This window comes from Haemaphysalis longicornis, unplaced genomic scaffold, assembly GCF_048455015.1.
Source record: "Haemaphysalis longicornis isolate Haplotype H1 unplaced genomic scaffold, Haemaphysalis longicornis Haplotype H1 scaffold_10, whole genome shotgun sequence".
NCBI lineage: Eukaryota > Metazoa > Arthropoda > Arachnida > Ixodida > Ixodidae > Haemaphysalis > Haemaphysalis longicornis.
Window position 1 is genome coordinate 141,816,114 of NW_027526204.1, and position 23,549 is coordinate 141,839,662.

The window sequence follows — 23,549 nt, forward strand, 5'->3', positions numbered from 1 at the left end:
CAAACGATGCTTTATTAACTAAAAAATTAAGCATTCTAAGCCGAAATTTTGATTCTCCAGCCAAATTGTGTGTTTCGTGACGTCGGCAATGACGTATCAGGAGCAGGGCCTTAAAAGTAAAAGTAGCCTGTTGACCATGGCTGGTCCTCACAGATGGCCGTTAGGTTGTCTTGTTTATCCCCCACTTTCATAGATGGCGCTGCAATACCACTGAAGTGCCAGTGTTCGCACTATGCTTCTGTAGGCTGTACCTCTACACCTGCAGTTTTAACAGCAGAGGTGTTTAGGCCATCACAAATCCGTCCGGCGTGGACAGATAACCCCGAGCGCATGTGAGCGCGTGCCTCGCGGCGACTGCCCGGCGCCCCCGCCCCAGGTGCTGCACACGACCTTCGCGCAGTGGCGTTAGCAAAAGAAAGAAAAAAGCAAAAGCAGATGTATTTCTGTGGTAACCAAGTTATACTCGCTGTCCCCGTGCATCCCTTAGGTTTTCTTGCTCAGTTTGTGTGTCGTAGAAGTGCGAAAGGTGCGTTTTGAATGTGTCTCTATCTATAGAGAGTTTTAGAATAACGTACGCAGCCGTACGCTAACAGTTAGCGAACGCTATTTCTTTGCGTCGTTCGCAGTGCGCATGCGCCGTACGCTAAGCCGCTTCTGCGTTTAGCGGACGGGATACGAGCGGACGCTATTTCAGCATAATAGCGTGCGTACGTGAGGCCGCTTGCGTTTTCAACATGGCGGCAAGTAGCGCGACAACCATCCACGATTCCGCTCTTCTGTGGACAGTAATTTGCTTCCGATGGACCAAGTTCTTTGCTCCTGTGTTTTTAAATACGTCGCGTGGTTAGCACGTCGCCCTCGCGCAGCTCTGTATCGTCGTGACATCGCTGACTGTCCGAACGAAGCAATGCAGCCAAGCCAGCGACCGAAGCTGTATGCGTGTGTGTGTGCGTGTGCATGTGCATGTGTGTGTGTGTACGTGTGCGTGTGCGTGTGCGCGTGCACGTGTGCGTGCGTGTGTGTGTACGTGTGCGTGTGCGTGTGCGCGTGCACGTGTGCGTGCGTGTGTGTGTGTGTGTGTGTGTGTGCGTGCGTGCGTGCGTGTGTGCGTGCGCGTGCGCGTACCGATGGACATTGTCGATGGATGGACAGCAGCCGATGGACATTGTCACGTGTAGCTGCGCTCCTCACACCCTTACTTTCGGGTGTTCACAAGCGCACGCTTTTTTCATCCTTACACCCTTTTTTTAGTCAAAACACCTTTTAAATGTGTGTGCCATGGGTAAAGATTTTGACACCCTTCTCTGCCGAAAACTGTGAGAAAAGTTTAGTGCATGCGCTCTAGATTAAGGTCGCGTTTTTTACAGGATATGCATGGTCAGTTAGTAAAAGCATGTAGCTAAGAGGAGTGTTATTCAGTAGGACACTCCGGCTGAGGGTAGCGGTGCTTACTACCGGCTTCTGTTAGTGAACTTACGAGTGCTAAATGTACTACCTCCAGGTACTAAGTGCCTAGTGGATGCTACAAGTAGCTGGTTGGTGTTCTGTTAGTAAATGCCACAACCTTTTTTAAAAAAGAGTACAACGCATCCGACGGCTTTGTTAGGCAGTGTCAGCCGGCAAAGTACCGCACTAACTGCATCGATGTTTACGTGTTCGTTCGTAACTTTCATTGTTTACCCCACCGTTCTTACTGCTGTAAAAAACAATATCCTATGAATTTACGCGCAAATAACTTGTTCTGCAAGCTTATAATCCCTGCGTAACTTGCGGTTGCTTTTGATTCCGTCATATGTTCTAATGCGGTAAATGAGCTAGTGGGTGGCATGGTCATTCTCTTTCGCATGGTCATTCGCACGGTCATTCTCCTAGTTATATAGCTTATTTGAGGGAAGTTCGCGTTAAAAGTGGTGTCAGTGTTATTCTAACGAGGCAATCTTTCAAATGAAGGAAACTTGCACATGGTCTGCTTTTTTATATATATATATATCAAAAGCTTACAGGACATGTTGATAACTGGAAATTTCGCAAACTAGTGCCTTTACCTGCCGCACAGACCACATTTCTTTGGTGCGCCAACTTCGCTACATCAAAGGAACACACGTTACGGACCCATGATCTGCCGAATCACGGGGATTTCTCGTCATTATCTGGGTTCGTATATCACTGACCAGCAAATGCCGTCAGGCGTGGCAGTCAAAAGGACTCGTTCACACTGGTGGCGCGAAGAGCGATGACGACGCTTTTGCGGATGAGATACAACCCTGTCAAAGCGACGCCGCCACTTCGCAGACGCCACCAAACGGACCGCCATCCAGCGCTTCGCTGGCGTGAAACTGCGTCTGTGGTCGTTCACACTTGCGGCGCAGAGCGCGTCCACGACGTGTTTGATGACGCTTCTGGTGCCGTGTGTTTTCTATCGCCTTGGCATCACAACTCCACGTTCGCAAAGGCTTTGCTGTTGCGCCCTGAGAATTGCCAGTGTGAAGGAGCGGTAAGCGTTTGACTGGCTCATTTCATGCAGGAGAACACGTGCGTGATATTTGCCGGGCTAACCTGATCCCCAAGTCAAAACATAGCACCGACGACAGATGTCACGTATCATTTGGCATAAAGAGGCTACTTTTGTATACCTGCTCGTCGCGTTTCCCCCTCACCAACACGTCGACCCACCTCTCTGGATAGACCACGCAGAGTCGGGCACACGCCCACCACATTGCGTCAAGGACAGATCTCACGCCAGTCGCGACAAGCTGAAAGAACTCGAGTCCGTCTTCGCAGACAGAGACGTATGTGCTCCGTTCTGGAGACCTGAGAAAGTTCCCGTTATACTGGCGACTGACTTCCCACCGCCACCAACACGTGCGGCGAACGACGTGAGCGGGGGGGGGGGGGGGGGGGGGGGGAAGAACGCCCACATCTTCCCCTTCGTTGTATACAATGGAGCTGTGTTCTTTCGGTTCAGCCCTGAGCTTGAACTCACGGGTCGCCTCCCGCTGAAGACCAGAAGGCCAATGCTGCGGCAGACGGCGTACTATAACGCGTAACACCCCCTAGGTCATAAGACCTGCTGGTTAGTTCATCTTAGTTGAATCCATAACTAATCGGTGGGCTCAAAAATTGGCGCAATGGTTCAAAAAGGAAACAGCTAACAATGACGTGTAAGCTGATAGCGTGATTAATCGGGGAAGTCAGCGGAAATGCTCCATGCCTTCCTGCCTACGTGTTGTTTACACGAGCATCAAACGAGAGAGAGGGATAGAACAGCGGGAGGGGCCAAACAATCATCGAAAGGCGACGTGCCACAAACAGAAAGCTCGAGATAAGGCGCCCAGCGCATACACAGCGAGAGTGGAGGGCGCTATCCTTCGGGCGATGTCGGCCCGGCGGGCCGAGGGTGTATATTTAGGAACTGGAGTACGACGACGCCTTCAAAGGGGCCAAGGCCGGCCGGGTTCACTGCCGCCGCCGCCGACGGGGCAAATGTCCCGGGCGCCCGAAAAAGGACAACGTTGTGCACGCATTCGCAGACGACGGAGGAGGCTCCGTCCGAAAGGGCAGGCGATGCGACGAGTTTGTAGAGGCTCGCGCGCAGCGAAATAATTGGGAGGGTCGAAATTTTCCGCCCGGAATAACGAGAATGCGAGCGCCGCGGGGTGCGCGAGCTGTTAAACGCGTTGGAGGAATTTGAAGCAGCTTTGAAACGTTCTTGATACGTCGTTGCTGGAACAAAATAGTAAATAAAGAATTAGGTGGAACCATTTTTACGAATGTGTGCGTGCCGTATACGTTCTTTTGCGACGGGAATATATATAACCCACTTCCGGTGACGCTTGCCGGCTGCATATAGGAGAAATGTATCTCGTAAGTTTCGCCTTACATTCTGATGCGGTGCCTCTAAGAGAACTAATTGCTAGCATATGGAGCGGATACATTTTATGTCGGTCAAAGAACCGGCTTTGAGGTATTCCCCTGGAATGGAACTGAGTCGTCATTACGGCGCTGCTACGCATCCTGCCGTATGACATCTGCAACGTGCTGATTAATCTGATAAATCGGTAATGCCGAGCTTTTGTCGCATACCTGCACTATACACGAACGAAAACGGGAAACCTTGGTATAGTGCGGTTCTTTACCATACGACTAGTCATTTAAAGCGTAGAGTTGGGCGAGTTGGTTTGTGATCCAATGAACTCATACTTCTATAAATTAGCCTGTGTTTCATTTTTTAAGTGCGAATGCACTTCTTAAGCGAGCCTGAAGCGTCCGCCGCCGTCCGCATTCCGCCGCCGTCCGCATAGCAACAGCTGCGGGTGCGCGCGCTCCTCGTTTTCCTTGGCAACGGGGGGAGATGGGCGCGCGCTGCCTGGCCGCTGACATGGCACATACCCACGTGGGGGATTGGCCAGGAATCGGGCGTGAGAAGGGCTAATGCACCCGCTTAAAGGAGTACTGACACGAAATTTCAAAGCTGAGGTCCGCTCTAGCAATCAAGTACAACGACAACACAAATAGGTGTCTGTGAATAAATGCATCTTTCTTTCTTTGTAGTTGTGTGTGTGTGTGTGTGTGATCTCTCTTTCGCGAACATTACCGAACCGCGCAAATTCAACTCGTGCATTCGCACTTTCACATTCTTCCCCTCGGGGAAAGGCGGGGAATTTTTTTTCCTTCTTCGTCCTGTGTTAAAGTTCGTTGGAAGTACGAATTCATTAGACTAGTCATTCACGAATATGTAATGTAGCCGCTCCTGTCCTCCGACCGCTTTCGAGGGAAGATGGTTCGAACAGCTTTAAGCATCTTCCATTCCGCTGTCCAGTGAATATCCTCTTTCGGGACTCCGCCCATCGCCGTGAGGTTTATTTCTTCGGACATCCTCCGTTGTCTACTCCAGAGAGATGTAAACTTGCATTCCCTGAAGCCATGGTTGCATCTCTGCGCAAATGAACCAAAGACTTCATCAGGACTCGTTCCTCGATCATCTGCATATAGTATGTGAAAGGGAGTGGGTTGCTAATGCCGTTTATCGAGAGAGAGAGAGAGAGAGAGAGAGAGAGAGAGAGAGAGAGAGAGAGAGAGAGAGAGAGAGAGAGAGAGAGAGAGAGAGAGAGTCAAATTGTAACGACGAAATTTGGCCAGATAACTAGCATGATGATCGCAGTGAAGAACTCGAGACGTCAAAGTTTTAAAGTTAACTGGTTTAATTTACTGATGGCCTTTACTGATCTTCAACATTTACAAATTTGAACTCGTCTTCCAAACGGTCAGCACGCACGCCGCATGCCTTTCTTAGAAAATACAGGGCTTGGAGACCGAAGAACGATGCTACAAAATAGAAAAAGCAAACTGAACGGGGGCTTCGCGACAAACGACACAAGGTGGAGGGATAAGAAAGGGCGAGGAGTAACAACGGACGAAGCAGAGACAAGAAGAAAGCACAGGGTAGAGCCCGTCTATGCTTTCTTCATCTGTCCTTCGTCTGTTTGTGTTGTACCACATCAACATGACCAACCAGTTCGCCCAACTTTCCGTTACGATAACCCACTCCAAAATGGCGGAAACAAAAATTTCTGTACTTCGTGGTATTTTCGTGTGTCGCACTGTCGTCTTGTCGCATTCTTGTCATGTCGTGATTCTGATGTTCTGTTGTGTGTCGTTTTCCTGTCCTGATTTTGATGTTCCGTCGGGCCGAATTCCTGTGTTGTCGTGATCCCGATGTTCCACCAGTAGTTGCACATGGTTTGAATGTTATTGTCCATTGTGAAGAGTAGCGTAGATGGCAGTTCTGTTGTGACTGCAGGAATGTTTGCCGTTGAGAAAACTGACTTTGTCGTTACGACAGAAATGTGTGTCGCAACAATAGATCGCTTTGTCGTAACAACAGGGCTTCTGTTGTCACAACAAAGCTTTTTGTCGTACGACAGGAATTCTCTTGTTAGGTTTCTGCGGTATTTGTGATATTAGACTGGGAAGTAACATGTCGGAGCTTGAGTGCTGAGGTCGATGGCCGTGGGCTATTTTACGAGGAAAATGACGGCAAATGAGTCGCGGTACGGGCACAACTTGTACGAAGTGGCATCACATCACAGGGAGTGCATTGGTGATAGACACCGCCAACACAGCGTTCAGGGTGCACGCGCAAGATGAATATTTTGTCGAGAGCGTCAGCAGTCCGACTTCGGGTGTCTGTGTAGCCTAAAGTGGTAGAATCTGAAGTCGTTGGAGCGAAGTTACCGTGCGGGTTGCAGGTTGAGCACAGTTCCATGGTAGATGATGCAAGGTGGCTGGCGGTACCGCGGAAACCCTCAGATTCGCGCGCGATGCAGGTGCATAGACCGATGCGCACGCGTGCATTTTGAATAATAAGCTCTGCTGCAATTATGCGGGCATTGTGTGCACCGCGATAGCGGGATTGAGGTCGGGTGCCCCTATTAAGTAGGTGAATGCAGGTGACAGCTCTTGGTGAAAGCGGCCATTTTGTTCATTAAACCGAAACTAACAAAATTCCGGGCCATCTTCACTAACGTGAAACCTGGGGAGGGTGAAGCATGCAGTGTATTGGTGCATTCTTGGCGCCTTGGCGTTTTTGCCAACGGAAATGAAACCATCGGGGCGTAGAGGTATACAGCTTTGCTGTAAACGTCTCGTCTTTTAAGCACGAAGCTCTCTAGCGCGAGGCGTAAACAAATGTCCCGGTGTTTTTTAGTACGCGTTACATTCTAACGCGAGGCGTAAACGAGTTTCCCGTTTTTTTTTTGTACCGTGACTACATGAAACGACGATTACGACGATGACGGAGACGCAACAGCCCCAGCCTCGAAGGGGCTTCGCCCCTAAAAGAGATAAATATTATACAACAACGAGTACCGTTACTCCTACCTATTGCAACGTTATCGTAATGAATCACAGAAAAGCAATTGAGGGCATTTTTTTAATCACCCGCGTATGAGTAAATTATCTATTAAATTAGCCTTCCATGCCGCTTCCTCAAGCTTTTGTGGCGTATAACGTTATCACAACGTGACGTTATCATAACGTATAACGTGAATATAGACATCTGTCGGTCTTGCAGGTGGTGTACGCGCGCGTCGCCGCAGTTATAGGCGACGTTCACCGACCTCTGACGCACACATTTCACGGAACTGGTCGGCCCCTTCGGATACGACGTTCCGTCGCACGCACCAATACGTGATTACTTTTTGCCCGCAGCTGTGCACTGGAATGACTTTCATGGAAGCATCACTGTCACCACCTGTCCTATTTTCAATATACCTTCTATTAAAGTGAGCATCGCCAGTCATATATGTTACTCATCGTGACGCGTAATATTTATTTTCAGTGGTTTTTTTTTTTGCGTCACCGGCCAATGATAGAGAAATAATTGACGGATGCGGTGTTAGAGTTGGCTGAAATAATTTGATGAGCCGTCTGTATAAATTAGGCCTCAAGTGATCTTGTCAGCGAGCGCAGTTAAACCAAGCCAATGAACGACACACAAGAAGTAGTACAGATACAGTCGAACCTTATTATAACGAAGTAATATTGGGGCAGTGATTTAGTTCGTTATATCCGATATTCGTTGTAACAGTAGAGCTAGAAATCGGTTCACCCCGATCGTTAATCGGGCTCCTGCAAAAATCTTTGATACAAAAACGCATTACTAATCTTTGGACCTACTACAAACAAGGTAACCCTTATCTTTCTCCTTGCGGCATATCAACCAGAACATTAAAGGAGAAATTACAACAGAACAAGTGTATCTTTGAGTAACAAATCTATCTTTTACCCAGTTGGGTCTGATCGCTCAGTGCGGTCTTTTTTACACGTATTGACGAATACCTTGTATAAATTGTATCCCCCCCCCCCTATGTAATGCCTCTCGGGGCCTTTAGGGCACTCAAATAAATAAATAAATAAATAAAAATAAACAAAATAAATACTCGTAAAAAAAGTTGACAAAACAGGCCTGCGTTCCTATTTTTTCGAGGAAGGGCGTGATCGTTGTCTGGTGGCTATTCAGAGCATTGAGCAGAATGAAGTTTTCCACGCTGTCCACGAATAAGGGGGCCTTTTCTACTTCTGACCCGCCGCGGTGGCTCAGTGGCTAAGGCGTTGCGCTGCTGAGCACGAGGTCGCGGGTTCGATTCCCGGCCGCGGCGGCCGCTTTTCTGATGGAGGCGAAAAGCAAAAACGCCCGTGTGTACGAGATTTCGGCGCACGATAAAGATCCCCAGGTGGTCAAAATTAATCCGGAGCCCTCCACTACGGCGCGCCTCATCGCCTGCGTTGCGTCGGCGCGTTAAACCCCACAATCAATCAATCAATCAATCTTTTCTACTTCTGCACTTTCGGACGCCGGGAGCTTTTCCAAGTAGCTTCTCAGCGTACTAGTCAAATATTTTTTCGTTATATCCGATAGCACCCGAGTTTCGCACAGTTTCACTTTCGTTATAGAAGAATAAGTATGATTGGAAGGAAGCGTGGCCAACCAAAGTTCGTCTTTAGTTCGCTATAGCCGATACTTTGCTACATCAGTGTTCGTTATAACGAGGTTCAACCGCAAATGAATTGCTTAATTTCATTTCATTTCATTTCATTTAATATCCTGTGATAAACAAAGCAGCAGTAGTAGGCGGAGATTAACGCAGTAAGCTGTTATTGGGGATCTTGCTGTGAATGATGCTGGCCGGGTAATGACAGCGACGTCACTGGAAAGGCCATTCCGATCCGCAGCCGTGCGGGGGAATACCTACCCAGGAAAAATAACGGTGCTGGCACGTGTCTGATCGACTTGAAAGCCAATGACTCTTGCAGTGAGATATGCGTGTTGTAGGAACGATTTACGGTGTGGTGTGCAAGGGGCCATGGGACATTTCGTGTAATATAGAGGGGCTTGCGAGGCGGTGAACTATCATATACCTTAACCATGTTCGGCTTTGCGACAGGGCACACTGACATTGTGCGCGTCCCGATGAAGAGGGAATCGAGCAGGCGACCCGGTTCCGAAGCGATTCGGCCGATTCGGTATTCGAGGGACGTCGCGTTGCTTTGTTGTTAATAGGGATTGCGAATCAAGATGCGCAAATATGTTTTCTTTTTTTTTTTTTTGAGGAATATGGAGTTTATGTCGTCCGCGCCGGACCAGGATCAGGAAACTTTCCTATTGTGTATTGATTAAGCGAATCCGCGTCAAGAAATTAAACATGGGGGCATAGCCAACCTGTTAAAGTAATTGATATTCTAAACTGCGCGTCTGATTTTTCAGCAAAGGCGGATGAGAGGGCAGTGTTCGCGTTCTTTGTCAGTGACGCCTTCGCCTACTTTATTGGTAAAAATAACTTGGCGGTTATTCTGTGAATTCTCAACCTGCCAAAATTTTTCGAAGTGATCTCTGGCACCCCGTAGGCAGATGGTGCTTCAATAGGTACTTTCGGTAAGTACTGATAATCTCAACCATACAAGATGTGTTTCTACGCATATAAGTGGTATACGGGTTATGGGATATATGTCACGTAGCCAAATACGACTCAGCTATCTTGAAGGAAAAACAAGTTTATGGGAGCGGACTTGTGCTCCCCTAGCAGCTAAAAGGATACACAGGCGGCGAAGCAGCACTCAACAAAGTGACGTGCGCAGGCGAGTGTCAGTTATTCGAATACCGCGGCGGCCGCCCTGGGAGTACTTATCTTTCGGCGCGATTGTTTCTCGAAACGTCGAATTACAACGGGAACGCTGGAGAACAAAGAATATTATTCTAGGCTAATGACGTCAGGGCCAAACACTCTCCAAAATAAGCAGGCCCGTGCGGCATTCAAATAAAAGAAACGGATACATGCGCTTTGCTTGAAGCAGTGATAACCCAGCCAGGTGCCACTGGATGGTAAAACAAAACTGAACTATACAAACAGAATGGATGGTCCGCGGCAGTATGTAGATTAATAGAGAGATATATAGCTTGGTTAGGAGTGTGCGTAGCAGTACATATCCGAATGGGGCATCTACCGAAACATATTGCATGGTTACTGCGATTCAACGAAACAATGGAATCCAGAAGCCGCATGTCATTGCAACAAAATTTGCGGCTAAACAAGCATTACGGGAGGTTTCTTAATTAAAGATTCCGTGTTTACGTTGGAAGTTTTCAGATCATATATGCACAGTATTTTTGTTGTTGTAGTCGATGTTGTTCTTGTTGTTGCTGTTGCTGTTGCTGCTGCTGGTGCGCAGTTGTAAGCTATGCTTCGGATATGTTATGCACGGCAGTTCTGTTGTTGTCGTAGTCGTGTGTTTGTTGTTCTTGTTCTTGTCCTTGTTGTTGCTGCTGTTGCGCAATTGTAAGCTATGCTTCGGATATGTTATGCACAGCAGTTCTGTTGTTGTCGTAGTCGTGTGTTTGTTGTTGTTCTTGTTCTTGTCCTTGTTGTGCTGCTGCGCACTTGTAAGCTACGCTTCGGATATGTTATGCATGGCAGTTCTGTTGTCGTAGTCGTTGTGTTTGTTGTTGTTCTTGTTATTGTTGTTGCTGCTGCTGCGCAGTTGTAAGCTATGCTTCGGATATTGTATGCACAGTAGTTGTGTTATTGTTGTTTTTGTTTTTGTTGTTCTTGTTCTTGTTGTTGCTGCTGCTGCGCAATTGTAAGCTATGCTTCGGATATGTTATGCACAGCAGTTCTGTTGTTGTCGTAGTCGTGTGTTTGTTGTTGTTCTTGTTCTTGTCCTTGTTGCTGCTGCTGCGCAGTTGTGAGCTATGCTTCGGATATGTTATGCACAGCCGTTCTGTTGTTCTTGTAGTGGGTGTTTGTCGTTGTTCTTGTTGTTGTTGCTGCTGCTGCGCAGTTGTAAGCTATGCTTCGGATATTTTATGCACAGTAGTTCTGTTGTTGTTGTTGTTGTTGTTGTTGTTGTTGTTGTTGTGGTTGTTGTTGTTGTTGTTTTTGCTGCTGCTGCTGCTGCTGCGCAGTTGTAAGCTACGCTTCGGATATGTTTAGGCACAAGAAGCCATTACGTTAGCTCGCTTCACGGTGCTTGGTTCACTGCGATGGCAGTAGAACGACGTTCGCCCCCTCTGGTGGCCTCCGGGCAAGAGGTCGCCATGCGGCCCAAACCAGCGGTAATGAACCATGACCTGGCGATAAAAAAAGAGGCGGCTGCTGGCGAACGGCGAGAACATGTGGGCTCATCGTCGTTTGCCCGGCTTTTTATAGCCTGCCCCCCTCTCCTCCTCCAGCCTTCTTTCACCTCATTCCTGTTCGTCATTGCGCCTTGATGAGGAATGGAGGCCAAGGGCGCCCCGAAGCTGCAGGCGCGACGGATGTCAACGCACGCGGAATCGGAAAATGGGCGGTGAAAGCTGACGACTGCGCCAGAAATGAGGAACGCCTATTCAGCCGTGACAACGGGGAGAGTGACGCTACCGATGCGCGGGCGCATTTTTGCGCGAAATATGATGTAATTACTTAATTCCTTCACACTTTACACGCTCAAAGCCAGGGAAAGATTCCATTGAAGTTGTCTTGGCATTAATGCCACTTGTAGGAGATATCCCTAGGCAACAACAAAAGAAGTTTCATTGTTACAAGGTATACCGTTGAACCTCGTGATAACGGACACTGACATAGCGAATTATCAGTTATAGCGAACTAAATGCGAAATTTGGTTGGCCAGCTTTATTTTAGTGGCACTTATTCTGTTTATAACGAAACCGAAACCGCCAGAGCCGCGTGCAATATCGGCTATAACGAAGACATGTTTGTGAAATGCTGATAAGCTACTTGGAAAAGCTCCCGACGTCCAGACCTGCGGAAGTACAAAATGCCCTTTCGTGCGTCGACACTGGAAACGTTCATCCTGCTCAGTGGTGTGAAAAGTCACCTAATGGAGGTCACATGCTCCCTGAAATAAATAATAACGCACGCCTGTTTTGTCAAACATACTTTGTTGTGTCGTGGTTTCACGTTCTCACGTTCGGGTCCATTTGGTTTGAAATGCAACGAGGAGACAGGTAAGCATTGCCTGGTTTATAGCGGGTTCGAAGTTTAGAATAATGCGTTTTTGTGAAAAGGATTGTTGCGCGAGACAGAATGCCGATTTGTTAAAGCCGATTTTTACCTCTACTGTTACAACGAATATCGGATATAACGAACTAATTTACTGCCTCCCCACTACTTTGTTACAACGAGATCCGGTTGGATACGGGCGTTCTTTGAAAAGGAGAAAAGGCGGGGGGAGTGGCTAAGAGCCGTGAAAATTACTGCTAGTGAAGGAATGAGTGCCGGTCCGTTGAGGCGAATATACCGAAGTAGCCACTGCGATATGAGGCGCACAGTAGTGCAGGGATGCGGAATAAGTAAGACCATCTAGGGATATTTAACACTAGTGAGAATCGCAGCACACTAACGTTTTCGTTTTTTCGCTTCAGCAAGAAAACCTGCCGCTGTATTTCAGATCGTACCCAGGCACCCATGCTCAGAATCAGCCACCGCGGCGCGTGGAACAACCAGTGCTTATTTAGGAATAGCTACATGTAAATGTATACTGGAGTGCAAGTTAAGAACGGCAACTTCCGCAACGGAAGTTGCGTCTGTGCTTCATCAGCGCAGCCGGATGTTACTCCGCGCGGCGCAAGTAGTGCGTTACTGCGAATACTTGAACATGGCACGAGTAGTTTCCGTAATTTTTAGCGCTTAATCTGCTTATAAACTACTGCAGCGACGACAAAAAAAAAAAAAAACTACCTGAGGAGGAGCAGACGATATGACGCATTCAAAACAATCTCCTTTCAAAACGCGCGCGCTCGTTGGCATCCAGGTCCGTCGCTTAGGCGGAGTGATACTGAACATGAGCTATTGCCGTTCTTAACTTGCGCCCTAGTATAGAATCGGGGTTTCTCGATTTGAATGTTTTGGGCTATATATGCCGCCAGAAAGCTCCGGCTGAGGCTATGTCGACGGCGCCCGGTGGAAGAAACCATTCATTATTGGGTTCTCCCCAACAGAGAGCGCGGCCTCCATTTCTCGGCTGGCGTTTCGAGGCTATCGTAGCCGTGGCTACAATGAGCTCAGTAATTTGTCACCTCGTTTAGAAGTACAGTACCCAGCCAAAAATAATTACAATCAGATAGTAATAGTATGGTTTATAGGGCACTTAATTACAGCCGCTGCGTATACGCAGCGGCTGTATACACAACGGCAGCTGGGCCTTATAAGGCACTGCTGCCGACAAAACGAGGTACGTATGCGTGGAAACTCGTGCATACGTTAAAAAGACCCTGCAACACTTCATTTTAACTCTTTTCGAATTCATAAGTGTTTGCACAGCGTAGTCAACCAACGCACCCACTGCTTAGGAGGTTACGAAGTACCTTAGCGAAAAGTCACTCCTTTATGCCCATTAGATAACCTATACTCGGTTACAACTCAAGAACGGCACCACCTCATGTAGTGTATCACTCCGCCAAAGCGCCGGACCCGTGACGTCAGTGCACGCGCGTTTTGAAAGGGGTTTGCTGTGAATGCGTGATATCGTCTGCCTTGTCTCACGCAGTTTGTTTGTCGTCACTGGAGTCGTTTATAAGCATATTAAGTCCAAAAAATCACGGGAACGGCTCACACCATGTTCAAAATATTGCCAGTAACGCCCTACTTGCGCTGCGCGGAGAAACATCCGGCTACGATGATAAGGCACAGCGGCAACTTCCGGTGCCGTTCTTAAGTTGTCACCGAGTATAGAAACTTGCCCTAAAGATTGGCATTCCTCGACCGCCCCAATGACGTCAACAGTGGTGTTAGCGGCTGTTGCCGGGCTTTCCTTCAGTTGCAGCAATGAACGGGTTCGATAGCCACTTTAAAAACAGAGCCACAAAAGCAAAGCAGAAACGGAAGGCGTATCTGCTGTGACGAGCAAATCACGCAGTGCCGCTCCGTGCTGGCGATAACTGTAGCTTTCGCAGCGCCCCCAGAAGCGGAGGGACGAGTGAAGGCGTTTATCGGAAGTGTTGCAGGGTCCCTTTACCTTCCGAATGTTGCATCACTGTATATGAGAGCAACAAAGTAGAATAAAATTACACCATCTTCCCGTAGGGGAACCCTGAGTAGTATGCGAAGCAGCCATGGGGTCGATTGAAGTTCCCATTAGTTTTCAGTTCGTCGTTTCCGGTGACGTTCAGCTTCGCGTGCCTTCGTTGTATCAGCAGCTTCTTGACGTAGTTTGAACGAGTGAAGGACATAAGGCGCGTTCGTAGCACATGCTCCCGTCTCGGTTTGTAGCGCAGTGGGAAGAGCGCCACGTACCTCCCGTTGCGGCCAGAGAGTCATGGGATCGAAACCGGGCGCCGCCTAACTTAGAGTTACTAGATGAGGTTCTTATTTAGTAGCTCTAGCCTAACTATTTCTTTTTATAGTGGACTGCGCTGACGTCAGCCCAGACGCTGACGGACGCGCATGCGCAGTAAAGTGCGGACGGCGGACAACGACGACAACGAGGGAGGGAGGGGCACAGCCCCGAGCATGAAATGCTTCGCATCTAATAAACGTTCTCGCGCTGGCTTTTTCGTGGTCGTTTTGCCCGCAGGACCGGCCATCTGGGCCTGTTCATCATGGCGCTGATCAATCGACATTAAACCGCAGTCAAAACCTGCTCGATGCGAAATAGCGTTCTAAGCCCGCTGCAAAGATTTCACTTTGTTTTTTTCTTGTTACGGGCTCGGAAGGCACTGCCGAGCGCCGTCGGAAGGTGAATTCCTCACGCGCCGCAGCTCACGGGGCTGAAGTAACCTGACCGTGCGGAGTTCTCATCATCGGCACTCGTCTTGAAAGGCACCGACACGGCACCCATCCGCGAAATTAGCTCCACACTGTTTAGCATTAGATTTTTTTTTTTGCTTTGTGTTTTTCTGTTTGATGTCACCCCCTTTAGATCACCCGGATATCCGGCTTACATCATCTGAACGGGGATGCCAGTAAGGCGCGGCCCAAACCCTTAAGAACAAGGACCCCCATGGTTGGGGGTCGGGCTTTTGCTTCTTGCAGACGCAGCTACGCGACATCGGCTATGCCGAGTAATTCTTTCTAAGGTCCAGCGTTCGGGTCAATCTTCGTACGTATAGACGCCATGTGCCTTCGGCCTTGCCGAACCAGTGTTTGGCGAATTTGATTTGATTGATTGATTGTAGGGTTTAACGCACCGACGCAACGCAGGTGATGAGGCGCGCCGTAGTGGATTGCTCCGGATTAAATTTGAACCATATGGGGACCTTTTACGTGAGCCGAAATCTCGTACACACGGGCGTTTTCGCTTTTCGCCTTCTTCAGAAAAGTGGCAGCCACGGCCGGGAATCGAACCCGCGTCCTCGTGCTCAGCAGCACAACGCCTTAGCCACTGAGCCACCGTGGCGGTTTGTTTGACGAATCTCTGTACATTATGTGTATATTTTTGCAAATAAGTTCTGCCTATAAACTTTTCTTCAAGTTCTACCGTACCCTTCGCGGCCTTCGTCTCTTTTCTATTGTGAACCATCGTTACGAACCCTTCGGCCTCGTCGTAACCCTCCCCTGGCGGCACAACCGACAGTCGGCCGCACCTGCAGACCTCCGGTCTGAGCCGGTTCGAGTGGATTGACCCCCGGATAGACCGGACCAAGTCAAACTTTACTAACGTAAATAATTCTGTTCCGAACAACGTCTAACCTTTTTACTCTTATGACGTGCTCGAATAGCACGCGCAGTCCTAAAGCACACATCTTCACTCGTAATTTCGCTCGCGTGCTCGATGAAGCCTTCCGTGGCCTTTTGCCGCCCATTGACGCTGCCTAAAGTTCATTTTTCCCCCGAACTTCGTGACTGGGCCTGCGCACACAATGCACAATACGCGAACGCATGACGGAAGTCTTCTCCGGCGAAGATCGCCAAGCACAAAGAGCTACACCAGCTGCGTTTTCACGGTAGCTAGCGAAGGCAACTCGGGTCCGCCGAGGAAACACGCGAAAAGCGAAGGCTGAGTGGAAAGGGCAAAAACGATCTGCCGTCACGACCGTTCCAATGAACAGAGAGGCATAGAGAAATAAAAAAAATTTCTTTCTCTATGAGAGAGGAGCGAGAGGGCGTTGTGAAAAGAGCATATTTCACTGTCTGCGGGATGCGTGATTTTTCCAAGTCAAGACAAGGCGTCGTCGGGAAGCCGTAAACAATTGCTGCGTGCTATGCCCCTATATTAACTGTAACATATGCCGATGTGGTGATGGTTCGTCATCAAAAGGCTCGTGACCTGGAAGGGCCTTTGATTGGTATATGGGAGGGCATGCAAGAGAATTGAGCAGAAAAAGCGGTTACTGAAAAAAACGGGTGGACAGTAAGGCAGTTGCGAAGCACTTTATATCGAACTCGCGTAGGTGCTTACGTCATTAGGAGTCTGTCGTGCACCGGTGCGATGAACATTGGCAGTTGTTGACATTTTGAAAACAATATGGGCCCTGTTCGGGCACCTTTTCTTTCCGTATGGGTCATACAGAGCAATTAATGCTTTTGGCTGGCGTACTTTCAAAGAAGTAAGGGTCTCCTGCGTGCACTTCAGTTAAAGGCACACTGCCGAGCGCAGTTGTTTCGTTGCCCTATTAGAGGTAGCGAAGTCTGGGCTGTTCTCTACATGATCCCTTCGTGATGCAAAGCTCTCAAACTACCTGCAGCTCAACGTTGAGTTGCGTTGTGTTCACTTGTTGACTTCCCTGTGGATATGTTATTTTCGCCTTTCTTTTCTTTCTTACCTTTCGCTCTTTCTGTTCTTCTTCTTCTTCTCTCTTTCGTACGTTTTTTTTTTTTTCTCGCTTTGCCCAAACGACGCCGAATGGGGCTAGTTTGTACTGCTTCATCTTAAATTGCGCTGGGTTTACTACGGCAAATGGGACGACAAGGAGACTGGGACGAAGTGCAATTATCTTTTTCATTCATACTTTCTTTTCTTTTCATTCTTTCCATTCTTCTTTCTCTTCTTATTTGCGTTTTTTTCTTTCCTTCGATTACTTTCTTCTTTTCTTTGTTTTTCTTGGATTTTCCTTTACTTATTTCTTCCTTTTCTTTCTTTCTTTGTTTCTCTGTTCTTTCTTGTTTTCTTTAATCCGTTAGTTAAATGTGCTGTTGGGCTACTTGGTACATTAAGAAGAACTGCGAGTTGGGCTTGTTGGTATAGGTTCATAATGGGAAACAGCGCAAAAACAAAACTTGGACAAGAAAGACAACGGGACGAAGCGCTACTAGCAACTGAAACGTTTAATCGTCAAAACACACAAATATATACACACAATCTAAGCCACTTTCGGAGTATGAACACGTGCGGTTTGGTTGTATGCAGTGTTTTTGGTGGTTGTTCCCCGTGACTGTACAAGATTGTAGATTGTACTGTACTTTTGTGTTGGCGGTGGCTTAGATTGTGTGGTACATTATGCCTTGCAAAAAATACGCCCTAACTGCACATACACAGTGCGCATTGCTTGTTCTCCTTACTCTGTATGTCCAGTTAGCGCAATATTTTCTGCAAGGTTTAATCTTTTCCTTGCTTCTTTTCTTTCTATGTTTCGTTGTTTTTTGGTCTCTTTTTATTTTTAGGTTTCTTTCTTACTCTCCTATTTCTTCCCCTGTTTCCTCAGTCCTTTCTCTCTTTTTATGTGTCTATCTTCTTTCTTCCTTTCTTTCGTAGCCGAGTAGAGCGCAAAATTTGAAAGATGAACGGAAGAGGGCGACATGGACAAGACTTCGTCCCTGCCGTCCTTCTTCGTTCATCGCCCGAATTTCGCGCTTTATGCGTCTTCGACGGAATATGAACTTTCCCAGAAGCTCGCCTTCCTTTCTTCGTCTTTTTCTTTTTCCTCTTTCTTTATTTCTCCCTTCCTTCCGAATCCGCCCGAAGCAGCGCGCATCAACGTACCCTGCAGAGCGGCTTTGCCGCCTCGCGCTCAATCGTCGCAGGGAAGCCACCCAGACGGGACACGTGGTCGCCCGCGTGAGCGAGTGAGTCACCGGGCGGCGAGCGCGACCTCGGCGCTGAACCAGTTGCGCACCTGGACGGCGGCGACGCCGGCCGGACTCATCTTCCGTGTACTTCCGGCCTCGGGCGTCGCGCTTCCCTCGCCACAAACTGCAAAACGAGACGCATTACGCATAAGCGCCCCGGGGCCCCCAACGGTGAATCACGCCATGTTCGCACGCAACAACGCCTATCACCCACGGCTGCCACATTCGCGTGTGCTGAGCAGCGATATTTTGCCCCACGAGACTTAAATTCGCATTAAAGGTAATTGGACGAAGCCCGGAAAGCGCCAAAAGGAAAAAAAAAATTGAGGAACGACTTCGAAGGGTGTTAGTAGTTTTCAATGTTACCTGAGGATATTCTTAGTTTGATTAGTTGCTTGAAATGTATTGATTGGCATCAAAATTGGCGTCAAGAAGGTTTTTTTAACAGAACAGGTGTTCACGAAGCAACTACAGACAGCGTGTTCGAAGAACAGGCTTTCGAACACTCATCGTCGCAGGTGTACAGGCAAGTCGTCGCCTTCGTGCTGTATTTATGTATTTATTTTATCAAATGCTAGCTACCTTCTGGTGGCCCAGGCAAACTGTAACACAAACGTGAAGATCGAACGCACGCACGAGCACGCAAATACGCCATTACGCTTGAGGAGAACAGTGAGGTACATTAGTCTGCGGCACAGACAGCAAAGTGTGAGGCATGAGCCGTGATGCGCATAGGTTTTATCAGCGAAGTGCACTCGAAGTAATTGTTAAATGCGCAGACGATACTGAGCTCTTATAGCCGGCAGGAATGAATGGGCGGATGAAATAAGCAAGTGTCCTTGCGAAACAATGAAATGCGGCACGCGCCTGTTTTAAAATATGGTGAAATATATTTCGCCATGCCTGCCTCGGGTTTGTCATAATGTGTTGTACTGCACACAAGGGCACTGACCTCTACTTTTATATGACCGTCCACGATATGGAAAAAAATTTATACAGGTGAACCTTGCGACGTGGTCGCAGAGTTGGAAGACCGAACTGCAGAACACGGAGGACAGACTTAATGAGGTCCGTCGACTGAACGCGCGGTACATTAATCTGACCGTTTTTATTCTGAACAGCGTTTGTGCCCGATTCGGAGTGGAAGTCCCAGACTATCTGCGTACTCCAGCATGGGCGTATTAAACATTCATACGCCATTGATTGCACATCGCTCGGTTGCAGACAATATCGAGGCAACCAGTTTTTTTTTAAAGCGAAGCTTTCGGCCTCTCGCCGATGTCGTCTGTATACTCCTCCCAAAACGCACGGCAGGAAAGCTAACTTTTTCTGACGATGATGATGGTCATGAGTGAAGTGAGGAAAAAGCATAACGTTTCCTGTGCTCGGAATAGAACCCGGGGATAGAACAATCGAACATTTTTTTTTCTCTCCTGTCGCCGCTTCACGGCAGCTAGATAACTAATTTTGAAGGACCCAATTGAGCGTTTGGGGTTGACTTTATCGGTTCCACTTATATTATCTATTGGCGCCACAAATTTTGTGTACGAAAAAAGGAATATATATAATTGTATTCAAGCTTTTCATTCTGCTTCAGGTCGCTTGAATTGCTGAACGGTACTAATTAATGGGTAATACGGGTTATAATCATAACGAAGTTTCATTTTGCGGCCATCTTCTTTCCGGAAATAAATTAGTATTTTGAGGTCCTCCCGAATTCCAACAAGTGAGTTAGCCCTGACCCACGGCCCTGGGCAATCCCCCCTTGTGGGTACATGCCAAAATATTTGAGGTCATCATCATCATCATCAGAACCTGGGTCCGTCGCGTTATAAAGCCGGCGTCTATATTCGATTGCGCCATTACGGCACAGTCGAAGCAGTTTGGTTTTGCAGAGGTGTGCATGGACGTGCAAAATTAGAAAAATCATGCACCCCGCCATCTACCGTCGACGATGATTGAACGCCACTGAAAGCCATGGAACCCCCGTATCAGTAAAGCACTGGGAAGCACAATCGCAGTGCATGCACTGAGTGCAGTAAACCGTCCCGATAAGAAATACCTGACGTGTATGGTGAGGTTGTGATGTGGGTCCGCTCGCTTCCGGGTTGGTTTGTATGGTGTTGGACTTGATTTTGGTAAGCTCCACCATCGTCGTTTCGACAGAGGGGTAGTTGATTTTTGCTGTTGTTGAAATTGCACGAACTTTGAATCGATAATTAGTCGAGATACACCAATTCAGTGACGAATTCAATGACATGAGCTCTTAATTATGTATTGGTGCTCGAGCGGTCGATTTTTTTGTGCTGCAGTCATTATGGTGCATTTTTCACGCAGATAACGTGAATTCTTCCAACAGCACAACGGCAGGTGGACGATTTATTTACTCTTTCTATGGATACGCCCGAAAAGGTTACTGTTACAAAATGTTATCTGGTTGGAAGGGAGGCGACGCAGAAGCAATGAGCCCAGCAGCAACGGCACGGGCAGCGAAGCTGGTGACATCATCTTCCTCTACCGAATCACGCGCTCGAAGGTCGTAATAAACCGGTTCTCATTTAACCGCTTCCTGGTCTTCAACAGTGACAGTTGCCACGAAAGCGTCTATTTACAAACTGCAGAGTAGGTGTGCACCTGCGTTTTGGTCATACAGGCCAAGCATGCACGCGGTGTCGAAACGAATTTTCAAGCAAACTTTGACCGCCACTGCGCCTCCGCAGGGGTCGACATACGCTACAAATCCCCTCACCATGTATGTACGCGCTTAGCACGTCCCGTAGCGAGCTTACTCGAGCGGAACAACACCGCAAACAAATCCGCTATGGGTGAAAAAGATATCTCGAAGTTTTCACAGTCTGAAGCTGCACATTGGCCATGACGATGGATCGTGGAAGGACTCCAGACTTACATGTAAATTCCCAGACTCTTGCAGTGGCGCCAAACCGAATGTTTAAATTGGGTTTTCGTATCCGGCCTGCTTCGAAAGTGGATCCTGTGAAGCCCAACTTGCGGCTTCGTCTGTGGTGCCACAACACCATAGCCCTTGACCGGCTAAGGGGATATGCCGTATTATCGCGCGTATAACCCGCTCCTGCATATAATCCGCACCCCCACTTTCAGCCCGCCGGAAAAGAAAAAAAAAATCTTCGCGTATTGCCTACACATTTGATACAGGAAAGGCTGAATCAAAGCTACTGCTGAAGCATGATGATGATCGTGGGGGTTTAACGCGCCGACGCAACTCAGGCGATGAGGCGCGCCGAGGGCTCCGGATTAATTTTGACCACCTGGGGATCTTTAACGTGCGCCGAAATCTTGTACACACGGGCGTTTTTGCTTTTCGCCTCCATCAGAAAAGCGGCCGCCGCGGCCGGGAATCGAACCCGCGACCTCGTGCTCAGCATACTGCTGAAGCAACACATCACATACTAGGTAGACAGAAAATGCGTATAATTAGGAAGTAGAATACCCTGACTGCAAGGCGAAAGTCACAATTCCCTAATAAAATTCAGTTGTTACAGTGCACTCGTCTTTATTTTTTCTTCCTTGTCCTTCTATGTTTTCCGCAATCGCTGCCATGGAAGGCTTAGTCAGTGTTACTGCGGGGAAGCTTCACGGCACAAGCGCATTGCCGTGAAGCTGCGCTAAAGGAAAAACCCCGCGTATTATCCGCACCCCTACTTTGCCACTGAAATTTTCGCATTTTTGGTGCGGGTTATACGCGCGAAAATGTGGTATTGATCCTAGAAAAGCGACAAAAAACGTTTGTGGTCTAGTTTACGTACCAACGAAACCCCCCTTCCTTCGCAAGCCCAAGTTGTATTCCATCGGGGCTTGTTTCGTTTGGTCGCAGACCCAAAAGGAGTTCCTCCCCTGATGCAGCTGCTGCGCGTATTCGCCTGACATCATCGTCGACGGCAGGACAACCCCGGCGGCGTCCAGTCACCTGTTATTCCTCGGCGCCCGGTTTCTCGCTAATCTATGCGGCGCTGACCTCGGCACGGGGCAGCGGCAGCTCATGATCCGACATTGGGCGGGCTTAGCACGACGACCGAGACATCATCGAGCGAGCGGTCGAGGTGGGAGAGGGCGGCCGGCGGTTTGTAGGTGAGGCAGCAGCAGCCGGCCACCAGCCCGGCAACGGCACGCGACGGTCAGCGGCGGACATTACTCAGCGGTGGCGCCGGTGTGCGCGAACCGCTACAGGATTCCCCGGGCCGCGTGAGAGCCCGACGCGAGCGATCGAGTGGCAACGCTCTCATGGCGCCCGCCCCGTTTGTCTCTGTTAGCTGAGACCGGAGTTATCGGCGCGCAACATCGGAGCCGATCGAACGCGGAAGCTCCACGCCAGCGGAAGAGAAAGAAGAAGAAAAACGTAATATGCTTTACAATATAAATCAGCTGTATGGCTGGCACCGAGGTTTTTGCTTGGACGATAAATGACGCCGGCTTTGCAGGGGGCTCGTTGGTTGGATGGAGGTTTCTCTTTATCGGACGACCGAGTTCAGGAAATAGTTTCTCCCTAACTACGTTTAGTGAGGTATGGTTCTCGAGCGCTTGTTGGTGTCCTTACCTTTGGTAAGTAAGCAAACTACAAATCCCTCATGGAGTTCAGATTCCTGAAGGCAAAGGGAATGCTTGGAACGCCTGTTTCCCTAGTTTTTTTTTTTTTTTCTTTTCTGTTGGGTAAAACGAAAACGTTTCAGAGATGACGATCATACTCATGTGGTCTGCCCATGCGGCGGCATTCGCTACAGACGAAGGTTTAAAGGTGCCCGCATTTGATATCTCAAAAGCAGCTACTGACAATGGAAAAAGAGGAATGAACAAAATGTCGACGCGAAGCAGGAAACGTTGCCACTGTAAGTCGGCGCGCGCGAATTTCGAATTCAAGTTTGTTTACGCTTAAGGCTTCAATTGGCGATATCTATTGATTAGCTCCAATAAAGAGAAGAGGAGGTGCTCAATGTTTTAAAGCCTTTTGAGGCCGACGGAAAACTGATGTTGGTTACAATAAAAAAAAAAAACTATCCGATTATTGGCTGATATCTATCATCTGATAATGCTCATCGACATCATCATAATAATCATAATTAATACCATCACAAATTCAAAGACCATTGCTACGAAAATACCACGTGAACTTTTTTCAGCGAAAGCTTTCGTAGTGGGACCGATGGCGAACTGTAAAAAAAAAACTAATGCATTTCTCCGTAGACAGGCTGGTCGACCGAAAAGCTCTGATAAGACCTCTGGACTCACAGCGCGTGCGTGAAACCGGGCCTCTATTGTGTCAAAACGGTTACTTGAAGATCACGATAAAGGAATGATTCTGGAGAATACAATACGCGCATGGATCATAAAGAAGCAGTACAATAGTACACTTTTATCTCATAAGCGACGTATCGGTATAGTTTTAGATAGTTCGTGGAGGTGTTTACTTAGTGCGCGAAAAATTGTTGCATTTGATCGTTCTTATTTCGCGATTTGGGTATTTGAAGGTTTGACGATCGATTGGACGCACCTTCAACGAAGATTGGACGCACTTTT